Here is an 11,769-nt window from a genome sequence, read left to right as displayed (position 1 = left end):
TGTTGGACCCATTTTAAAGGAGGGGGAAACGGATAGTTATCATGGCTGCAAGTCATCCCGTGAGGCCCTGCACACGGGGAATTAATATTGCTCATCTTCAAAGCCTTATAAAACCCCTATCTCCTCCAAGAGGCCTTCCCCAACTAAGCTCTTAATTCCCCTCCTCCCATCTACATTGCCTCTGAACTTGGATCTGCATCCTTTAAGCACTTGATATTCACCTCACCCTCAGCCATGAACATTTATGTACATAGTTGCAACTTATTTGTCTGTCTCCTCTTCTAGAATGTAACTTCCTGGTGAGCAGGGGATATGTCCACCAATTTTGTTGTATGGTGCTCTTCTAAGCACTTAATTTAGTGCTCCCACATAGTAAGTGTTCAGTAAATTGATTTATTCTGTTCTAAAGTCTCCCCTGAAATGGCTGCGTAAGGTCATAGCCATAGGAAGGAAACTGACTCGCACTGTTAATAGGTTGGGAGGTAATGCAGCCTAGTGGAAAGGGCATGGAGTTGGGAGGAAGAAGATCCAGGCTAGTCCCAATGCTCCCACTGACTTGCTGTGTGACCTTGGACAAGTCACTTTTAATCTCTTACTGCTCTTGTTTCCTTATTTGTTATATGGGATAAGATATCTGCTCTCTCTAGCTCAGAGATTGAAAGAGATTGTCGAATCAATCAATCACATTTATTGAGCACTTAATGTATGCAGAGCACTGTACTAACCACTTGGGAGGGTGCAATATAACAGAGTTGGTAGACAGTTTATGGTCTGAGTATCTTAGATCCACCCCAGCATTTAACACAGTACTTGATACATACTAAGCACCTAATAAATCCTCTAATTTACCTACATTCCCCACCAATTATGCATCCTTGGGAAAGGGGGAACCTGTGGAATTGAGCTCATTGTCAGGGCAAAGTGGGAAAGTTTGAACCGTCCCTGAACCTACTTAACGCATCCTGTGGACAAATGCCAGAAGATTTCAATTTCCATGGCTGTCAGACTCTGACCTTTCTCAAGTGCTGTGCTCTCTTTGAAACCATACAAACAAACAGAATTGAGATTGATGTGGCTCTGTGAGGGCTCAGGATGGCATTTCTAGAAAAGTAAAACTCGATTCAAATTAGACATGGAGAGGCGGGGCAGGATAGAGAACACAATTTGAAATCTGGCTAATGGGAGCCATGTTGAGCCCCAGAAATGCAAAGATAGCTGTGGCATATAACGGAATTGATTTCGAATTCTCACCCTTTGTGGGGAAAAGAGTTAGATCAGTGATCACAAACTGCCTCTCACCATTCTGACTTACTTGAGTGAGCCATGTCAATGGCTTACACTTGTTTTAAAGACGTCTTAAACTCTGCCATTCATTTTAATGCCAGTCATTTTGAAATTTTCTCAGGGGAGCTATAAAGGAGTGCCAAACATCTACATGGAAAACTGAAATACAAATGCTGTCTAAAAAGCCTAAATACTGTGAAACCTTTCTAATGAAGCTATTTATAACCAGAATGTTTCTCTGGGTCATAGCAATCCAATGGGTAATTTAATACCATTTTAATTTCATACAACAAATCAAAACTCCCAAATAACACTAGGGAGGGGGCAGACAGTCTCTCTCACTTTAATTAAGCACTTAGTACAGTGCCTTGTACGTAGAAAGTGCTTAGCAATACCATAATTATTATTAATTATTATTAATTAAGATGAAAAGAGCTCTTCCAAACCCAAATTTGGAAGTGGATACAGTACAGGCCTGAGAGTCAGAAGGTCATAATAATAATGATGGTATTTGTTAAGCGCTTACTATGTACAAGCACTGTTCTTAGTGCTGGGGATGTTACAAGGTGATCAGGTTGTCCTAATGGGGGGGGGGGGGTGTCACAGTTTTAATCCCCATTTTACAGATGAGGTAACTGAGGCACAGAGAAGTGAAATGACTTGCCCAAAGTCACACAGCTGACAGTTGGCAGAGCTATTTGAACCCATGACCTCTGACTCCAAAGCCCGTGGTCTTTCCACTGAGCCACACTGCTTCTCTGGGTTCTAATCCTGGGTCCACCGCTTATCTGCTTTGTGGCCTTGGGCAAGTCACTTCACTTCTCTGTGCCTCAGTTGCCTCACCTGTAAAATGGGGATTGAGATTGTGAGCCCTACTTGGGACAGGGACTGTGTCCTTCCCAATTTGCTTGTATCCACTCCAGTGCCTGGCGCATGGTAAGTGCTTAATAAATGTCACAATTCATTATTATTATTAATAATTAATTATATATTATTATATAATATATATAATTAATAATAATAATAATAATAAAAATCAGTGGTATTTACTGAGCACATACTATAATTGTTATGTCTTCAAACTCAACTCCTGAGATGGGAGGTAGAAGAGTAACCCCTGTATAAGATGTCACTTTTAAAGGAAAGATGATGGTGTTTTTCCTCCAAAAGGGTTGGTCTTTCAGTTGAAGAGGTGGTTTGTGGAAGCCTGGTAGCACAAGGGAAGCAGCCTAGCCTAGAGAAAAGAGTACAGGCCTGGGATTAAGAGGACCTGGGTTCTAATCCCTGGTCCTCTGCACTTGTGCTGGGTGGCCTAGGGCAAGTTATTAACTTCTCTGCTGTTCAGTTCCCTCATCTACCAAATGGGGATTTAATACCTGTTTTCTTTTCTACTTAGGCTGAGCTCCATGTGGAAACTGATTATCTTGTAGCCACTCTAGTGTTCAGCACATACTAAACCCTTAACAAATGCTCCCATTATCATTATTAGTAGTAGTATGTGTGGATCAGGGGTGAGACTAGATATAAGTATGTGTCATTTGAAGAGGGTTGTGTTTACTTCAAGTGGTGTGTGTGCACAAAAATGTGTTGAAGGGCTTCAGTAACAGTAATAATAATGGTATTTGTCAAGTGCTTACTATGTGTCAAGCACTTTTCTAAGACCTTGGGTAGATACTAGTGAATAATAATGATAATAATGGCATTTGTTAAGTGCTTACTATGTGCAAAGCACTGTTCTAAGCCCTCAGACACAGTCTCTGTCCCACATAGGGCTCCCAGCCCGAGTATAGCAATTATGACAATTTATCTAGGTTGCATCACCTAACCTGAGATCCCAGAATAGGGCAGGGGAGGTATCAGAGGTGCCCATGAGGAAAGAGATTGGAGGAAATAACTGTTCCCTTTATGACCCTCTATCCAATGCCTGATGCCCAAAGTATCAGGTGGGTGAGAATTCTCCTTTGGAAAGTATAGTACTAGAAGATTAGTTTATATACAGAGTAGTTTGTATATGCATGTGCTTCTGAATAGCTTGGTGGGAAGTGGAAGGAGTAAGAAGAGATAGGAGGTTTGGCAGTTTCCCATCACAGTAGACCCCACCACCTTTCTCTCAAATCTGTTAACTTGCCACTATCAACTCTTCCCTCTCTTTCAACCTGCAAATTCATTCAGCCTCCTGCCAAATCCTATCAGTTGTTACTCCAAAACATCCCCAGAATCTGCCCCTTCCTCACCATCACATTGGTCGAGGAATTTCTAATATCCCCACATAAATAGAGCATCATCTTCCAATCTGACCTCTCTGTCTCCAGTCTATCCCCTCTCTTGTCCATATTTCACTCTACTACTGGAATCATTTTTCTGAAACATCCTTCTGCACACTTCGCCCCACACCTCAAAATTCTCCAATGATTGCCCATCAAGCAGGAACACTTGATCATTGTCTTTAAATCACTCCTTCAGCTCTCTCCCACTTACCTACTCTCTTCTGCCACTAAACTCCAGTTCACACTCTTTGTACTTCTCAAAATATCCTCATTGCTCTGCCTCATACACAGCATGGTGTAGCAGATAGAGCCTGGGCTTCTCCACTTGTCTGATGTGTGACCTTCGGCAAGTCACTTCACGTCTCCGGGCCTCAGTTCCCTCATCTGCAAAATGGGCATTGAGACTGTGAGTCCCACATTGGACAGGGACTATGTCCAACTCGATTTATATCCACCCCAGTGCTTGGTATAGGTCTGGTACATTGTAAGTGCTTTACAAATACCACAATTATTATTAGTAGTATTATTATCATCTTTCCTTTCACTGATGTCTCACACCCAACCTCTTTCCTGAAAACCCCCTCCACCTTTACATATGACAAACCACTGCTTTCTCCATGCTCAAAGCCCTTCTGAAATTGAATCTCCTCAGTCTCCTATTAACCTATACTCTCCCCCCATTTATATTCTCCAACTATAACTTCAGTCTTTCCAGGCCACTTAAGCACTGATAACTTCCCATATCACATATATGCATATCTTACATGGTGTATTTCCCCTAGTAATTATTAATGATGATGATAATAATAATAATTGTATTTGTTTGGTGGTTGCTTTGTGCCGAGCACTGTACTAACCCTGAGGTAGATACAAGATAGCCAGGTCCTACCTGGGGCTCGCAGCCTCAGTAGGAGGGAAAACTTGTATTGAATCCCCATTTAGCAGATGAGGAAACTGAGGCACAGAAAAGTCAAGTGATTTGCCCAAGGTCACATAGCCAGAAAATGGCACAACTGGGATTAGAACCCAGGTCCACTGAATTCCAGGTCAGTGATCTTTCCACTAGTCCATGCTGCTTCTCCTCTTGGTTATTGAAATGCCCGTTTCCCCGGCTATTCTGTTAGCTTCTTGAGGACAGGGGTCACAGATATTCAGCCAAGCACTCAGTACATTGTTCTGCATGCAGTAGTCATTCAATAAATAGAATTGAAGTATTGATGGCTTATTTTTACTTGCACATAGTATAGGTAGGTGTCAATTATGCATAGGACTTTTCAATCCCACCTGTCACATCATAAAGTAAGTGGCTTTACCTGAAACGTGAAGGCCAAACACACATACGCACATGCACACATATACACACGCACCCCTAGGAGAAAGAAACTAGTTTACTGAAATAGCACAGAAAGTCAGCTTTGTCGATCAAGAAAGCACTTTAAATTTTAGAGTGCATTATCCTGTGGCTGGGATGGCATTCAACCTTCAAAGGCTAAATCATACATCTATTTCTGCCTTTAATTTTAATGTACCTGGCTTTCTACATAGCTGCATTCTGCCTTTCTTTTAAGAACATTTTTGATGACTGCAGGGTCTTCCATCTCACTGATAATGAACGAGGACTCTTCTGCCAGCTGAAATCAAAATCAAGAGTTTCTAACCAGTCCTATGGATTTAGTCCTGAAGACTGCTCTTCCTAGAGATTTAGCCCAGAAATCCGGTGGTAAGCCCAGATTTTTGCATGCAGAGTGCCACGATGCCCCCTTTGTTCTGTTTTATTTTCCCTGCAAAGGTTAATATTCATTTTGGTTTTGCATATACAGTGAAATCCCTTGCCATCAGTTGCACTGAATACAAAAGCCATCTGTCAGGGCCCAGGGCATTTTCTTGTTATCCACCACTTTCTCCGTTGGTGTAAGGTCAATACCACAACAAGGTATGTCTCAGTAAATATGCAGTGGGAAGACAAATTGTCTCAAAGAAGGAACTACCAGCTGTCAATACAATTAGTGACAAAGGAGCACTAAAGTAGGCCTGCAGGGATTGGATAGCCATTTGGGAATTGATTTCCTAGAGATCTGGAGCTTTGATGTGTATAATGTGTTTTGCCGGAAGAATTCTTTGACTGAGGAATTATTAAATATTATTCTACCAGAAATAATCGTTCCTCAAATATACCATTTCATGAGGTCTCACGTTTTGATTACTTGCCAGAGTGTTTCAAGAGGTGATGCATAGTTTTTTGTTTTGATACCTCCTTGTCTATGCAACTTCAGGGATCACAAAAGAATATATTTTGCCATTCATTCAATTGTATTTGAGCACTCACTGTGTGCAAAGCACTGTACTATCTTTCTACTATGCTTTCTACTAGGTCACATTGTCTGTCAAATCATTCAGAAAACTAGTTAGCCACATTAGCAATGGGCTCAAATAAGAACAACCAGATCCACTAAATGAATATTCTGCTAAAATAAAGTAATTGTAGATTTGTAAATTATATAACTACTTAGAATGTGGGGAAATTCATAAAGCTTTCAAGATATTAACTATGTATGCATAGCTGACTACCACATACATAAAATCTGCCCTTTGGTTTCCAGCGATGCTGTTAATTGTAAGATTGCATCCACAAGTACAGATCTGGCTGCAAAGATCCATGCTAAACAGAATATTCCTTCTCTGAAGGTTTTCTTTTGCTGTTCTGTGGCATTTCTTCCCCGCAGCAACTCAGCTTCATTTTCAGCTTTGGCCTTAGATACTACTTATTAATCAATCAGTGGTACTTACTGAGCGCTTACTGAATGTACAACGCCACACTAGGCACTTCTACCTGAGGACTCTACTCTAAAATAGACAACTCCATTCTGAATTCCTGATTGCCAGCACAATTGGCCAGCTACTGCTGCTGCTTCTTATCTACTGCTATACTGCAGTCCTTCATGTTATATGTTCTTGTGCCAAGAAAATGTTTCTTCTCCCCTCTTTATTCACAGTCCTCCCATTTCAGCTCACAATGGGACAACAGTTTGGGTATGTTACTGTCTTCCATTTTCTTCAGATGGCCCACATGCTGAAAGTGCTTTGATGTTGGTAGGTCTAAATAATAAGATGTATTAAGTATTTTTAATGTACTAAGCACTGGGGTAGTTGCAAGATAACCAGATCAGACACAATTCCCATCCCACATGGGGCTCACAGTCTAATTAGGAGGGGTAGGAAGTGGAGGCAGAGAGCACTTAAGTGAGTTTCTCAAGATCACATAGCATGCAAATGGTGGAGTAAGATCCCACTGTACAGGATTCTTTTCTTGACACTTGATATAAGTAAAATGTGGGAGCAGTGTTGTTGGAATTAGTCAACTCTGATGTGACATCAGAGATAGGATGGAACTCAGAGCTTTATTTGGACATCACAACTGAGCTATTGATTTGCTTGTTACCATATACTTCCTTTAAGTCCCTAAAAGAACATTCTCAATTTCCTGGTTGGGAATTCTATTTTTTTGTCAGTGTCATCATTCAAGTCCACATCATTGTAAGACAGGGCCAAGTCTGTTTAGGGCCATAATTCAAGTTCATATCATTGATGAACAGGGCCATGATTCCACTCTATATCACCATTGGATGGGGCCATCAATCAATTTCGTATCATTGGTGGATATCTTTGGTCAAGTATATAACTTACCCTTTAGAATCACAAACAAACAAAAATCCTAGGCTGAAGTAAATCTCCTGGAAGCTATGCTCACCTAAACACAGGTCCAGTGTGTGCGATGTGCTGCTATCAAGAATGGAGCATCTCTTCTTGAGCAAAAGATTCATAAGATTGAGACAGGACAGAAGTGAAAACAGGTATGAACAGTTGTGAAACATGACAGAGGAACAATATTTTTCACTGAACAATGTGGTCAGTGTGGATCCCCTAGTAAACTTTTCAGACCACATGCCCCCACTGTGAATTTCCTCATCAATGGCATCTTTATAGGGTACAAAGGACAACTATTTAGGACTATGTGTGGACTGGACACAAAGTTAGTATTCCACTCTAGACTGTAAGTTTGATGTGGGCAGGGAATGCGTCTGTTATATTTTTATATTGTTATACTGAGAAGTAGCATGGCCTAGAGGCAAGAACAAGGGCTTGAGAGTCACAAGATGTGTGTTCTACTCCTGGCTCCACCACATATCTGCTGTGTGACCTTGGGCAAGTCACTTAACCTCTCTGTGCCTCAGTTACCTCTTCTGTAAAATGGGGATCAAGACAGTGAGCCCCATGTGGGACAGGGATTGGGTCCAACTTGATTACCTTATATCTACCCAGTGCTTAGAACAGTGCTTGGCACATATCAGAGCTTAACAAATGCCATAGTTATTAATCAATCAATTGTATTCATTGAGTGCTTACTGTGTAGAGTAATGTACTAAGCACTTGGGAGAGTGCAATATAACAAAGTTTGTAGATTTCCCTGCCCACAACAAGCTTACAGTCTAAGAATGTAAGCCCCAAGTGACACATGGCCTATGTCCAACCTATCTTGTATCTATTCCAGCACTTAGTACAGTGCCAGGCATATAGTAAGCGCATAAGAAATTCCATTAAAACATATGTATATGTAATTCTCACTGTGACACTATTACCCATGGATATAAGCTCACTTTCAGCATCAGGGTCTTCAGCCCAGAGGACAACCTTCCTAATATTAACAGGTTCAGTAGTTTTTTTAAAAACAAGCAATTAGCTACGAACAGGAAATAGAAACTTCTATCGCGGAAAGTCTTAAATCGTCAAGTAAAAGAGCACTTTGGTTTTTCAGCCTTAGAGCAGATGAAAGAAGGGGAATCCACGTGGCCCACGACCCACCAGAAGGGCAACAGATTCCACGTCACAGCTCCTAGAACATTGGGAGGATGGTTGTTCTTTGGGTGAGGGCAGTGCAGGCTGGAGCATCAGGGGGCAAAGGACATTAGAAGTGTGAACCCCATGTGGGAGAGGGATTATGTCCAACCTTGTATCTACCCCAGTGCTTAGAACAGTGCTTGGCACATAATAAAAGCCTAACAAATACCATTAGGATCCACCCACCTAACCAATAACAAACTAGTATGGTTACTGTTGTTGCCTCAAATATAATTATTTCAGCCTGTTTCCTTTCCTTTTTCCTCTCACTTACCCCATGTGTCTGTCTACTTCTCCCCATCTAGACTGTGAATCCAAATCAATCAATCAATCATATTTATTTATTGAGCGCTTACTGTATGCAGAGCACACAAATCAGCATTCCATCATTCTTCCCAGTCCTTAGATCAGGGCTGGTCACATCGTAAGATTAAAAAAAAAGAATGCAGCCATACATTATTATTGATTAATTGAGAAGAGGGGGTGCAGGGGACTTATGCATTTGACATTATATTGAAAGTTAAGATTCAGAAACATTGAGAGTAGAAAGAGATTTGGAGGCCATTATAAAAACATTAGCAATGGCAGTAATTAAAATCCTGCATCAGAATTCTCTGCAGGAAAAAGGCATTCAATTGTGAGGCAGTCAATGTACTTGATCCTTTCTAGGTGACAAACAGTTTTTCCAATAGATGGCCCTAAGCAGGTGGAGGTATGCGATTGCCTCTGGACTGACCAATGTTGGCATTTACTATTATCTTCCCAACTCATATCCCTCCAGCCTAGTAACAAGACATTAAGGGCTACGTAGGTGCACACGTCAAACTACGGAAAAAAGATTATACAGTGGACATTGCTGTTTCCTGCAGGATCCTTCCTCTAATTTATTGTGTTTTAAAACAAATAAGCAGATTAAGTGGAAGATTCATCTGACTCTATTCTCCCAAATAAACAGATTAAGTGGAAGATTCATCTGACTCTATACTCCCAAATAAACAGATTAAGTGGAAGATTCATCTGATTCTGTTCTCCCCTGTCTACCACTGATTGAAAAAATACCACCGATAGTATAGTATCAGCGTGGCTCATTGGAAAGAGCCCGGGCTTTGGAGTCAGAGGTCATGGGTTCAAATCCCGGCTCCACCAATTGTCAGCTGTGTGACTTTGGGCAAGTCACTTAACTTCTCTGGGCCTCAGTTACCTCATCTGTGAAATGGGGATTAAGACTGTGAGCCCCAAGTGGGACAATCTTATCACCTTGTATCCTCCTCAGTGCTTAGAACAGTGCTTTGCACATAGTAAGCACTTAACAAATGCCATTATTATTATTATTATTATAGTAGCCATGCTTCTAAAAACACTGAAGCTGATCAGTGGTGATCTGGCTGATTGCCCACTGTAATTACCCCGCATGCACTGAGGGCGAGGAGAAGGCAGCCGAGGGGTTGGAGCCAGCAAATCAATCAGTCAGTGGCATTTGAGTGCTTACTTTATGCAGAACACTGAACTAAGGGCTTGGGAAAGTATAGTACAACAGAGTTAGTAGTTATGATCCCTGCCCCCAGGGAGATTACAGTCTACAGACGGAAATCGAAATGAAAGTAAATTTTACAGAAAGGGAAAATGACGGATTAGGTGCAGCATCTCAGAAATAGTGGGGCAATAGTGGTCAGTCAATCCCTTGGCCATCCTTTGACCACACTGGACTCTATCATTTTCACTGTATATCCTTCCAGGAATCGAACCTCGTAGGAAATATCCCTTTGCAGTTAGAATTTCTTCAGAATCCTGAGAACTGGCAGCTGATGGCAGCAGAGATGTGGAATAGCTTACAGCCACATTTTACAGGTAGCATTTTGTTTTTTGGTTTTTCCCCAGTTGAATGAGGGCACCTTGTCCTTATCTGTTTGTCCAGGTACACTCCCCAGTACCCACCCTAAACTACAGGGTGAATTGCCAAACACCAGCCGCTGCTAATAGAGGCATTTCCTCTAGTTCTGTTTTGTCTTGATGGTTTACATACTTCATGCATCATATACCAATCAACCCATTGTCACATTGTCATTGATCAAAGTAGTAATAAGTAATAATAACCACAAAGAATATGATGCCTACTAAATGCTCATGAAGCTTTTGAAATTACTCATATTTATTGCTTTTTATTGTATTTATTTTATCTATATTTTATAGTATTTATATTTTTCCTCACATGAATGCTTTCTTTTCAGACACAAAGATTTTTGAAGACTTTTTAACTCTTTCAGACTTTCATAAGAACAAACACTGTTGTAAATTGGTTTTAATAATGAACTCCTTTACAACACAACTTTTGTTTAATGAAAGGGTCCCACTGCTTATAGAACCTTTTATAATTTGCACCTCTCTTTCTCAACCTCCCTACTCCTATCTCCCTAAACCTAATAGTTCTTTAATTTTGTGATAGTTTTTTTCAGTATTTCTAATATTGCCTGGGTAAGTAATCTTTTTCAGAATCCTGGTAAATCATTTCTATAAAAATAGCAGAAAGCCGTGATATTCAGCTATGCTAGTAGATTTTCATTGGATGGGTGTTCTTGGAAATTAAGATGAAAGGAATTAAGTATTCAAAATCGTGAATAAACTAATTTCCCCTTGCATTTCTTAAGTAACCTTTGCTTTGCCAGCAATCGCCATTGCTTTAATTCACCATTCCCAAGAAATGGCAGTTTTCTAGAGTCCTTTTTTCCATTGTGTCAAAACAGGAGAAAATAGGGTACCCCACTTCTATTGGTTTAATGTTCAAATACACAGCAATTAGTTTGTCATTCTTGCTTGTGCATTTCTATATTCAGAACAATATCATACTTCTTTCTTGTCATACAATAGAGCTGGAGTCTGTGAAGCCATTGCTTCCTGTTAAAATAATGATCAAATGAATTATAATTTTCTGTGACGAATATCTCTTTATCATCGGTCAATACAGTCACCTCAAATTATTTTTTTAAATATGCTAGGATCAATCTAGAATAGAACTGCAATGCTTGATCTAGGAAAAAAATATATCTTTGAACAATTATTACTACCTGTATGTAATATTTTAAAAAGTTTCTAAAAGCATTATTTCAATTTCTTGCAAACTGCAGAAAATGAAAAACACATGTTCATTCATTCGATTGTATTTATTGAGCACTTACTGAGTGTAAAGCACTGTACTAAGCACTTGGGTGAGTAAGCAGCGTGGCATAGTGAATAGAGCATGGGCCTGGGAATCAGAAGGATGTGGGTTCTAATCCCAGCTCCACCACCTGTCTGCTGTGTGACCTTGGGCAAGTCACTTCACATC

Source organism: Tachyglossus aculeatus, chromosome 12 (genome assembly GCF_015852505.1).
Source record: "Tachyglossus aculeatus isolate mTacAcu1 chromosome 12, mTacAcu1.pri, whole genome shotgun sequence".
NCBI lineage: Eukaryota > Metazoa > Chordata > Mammalia > Monotremata > Tachyglossidae > Tachyglossus > Tachyglossus aculeatus.
This window is presented reverse-complemented; position numbering follows the sequence as displayed.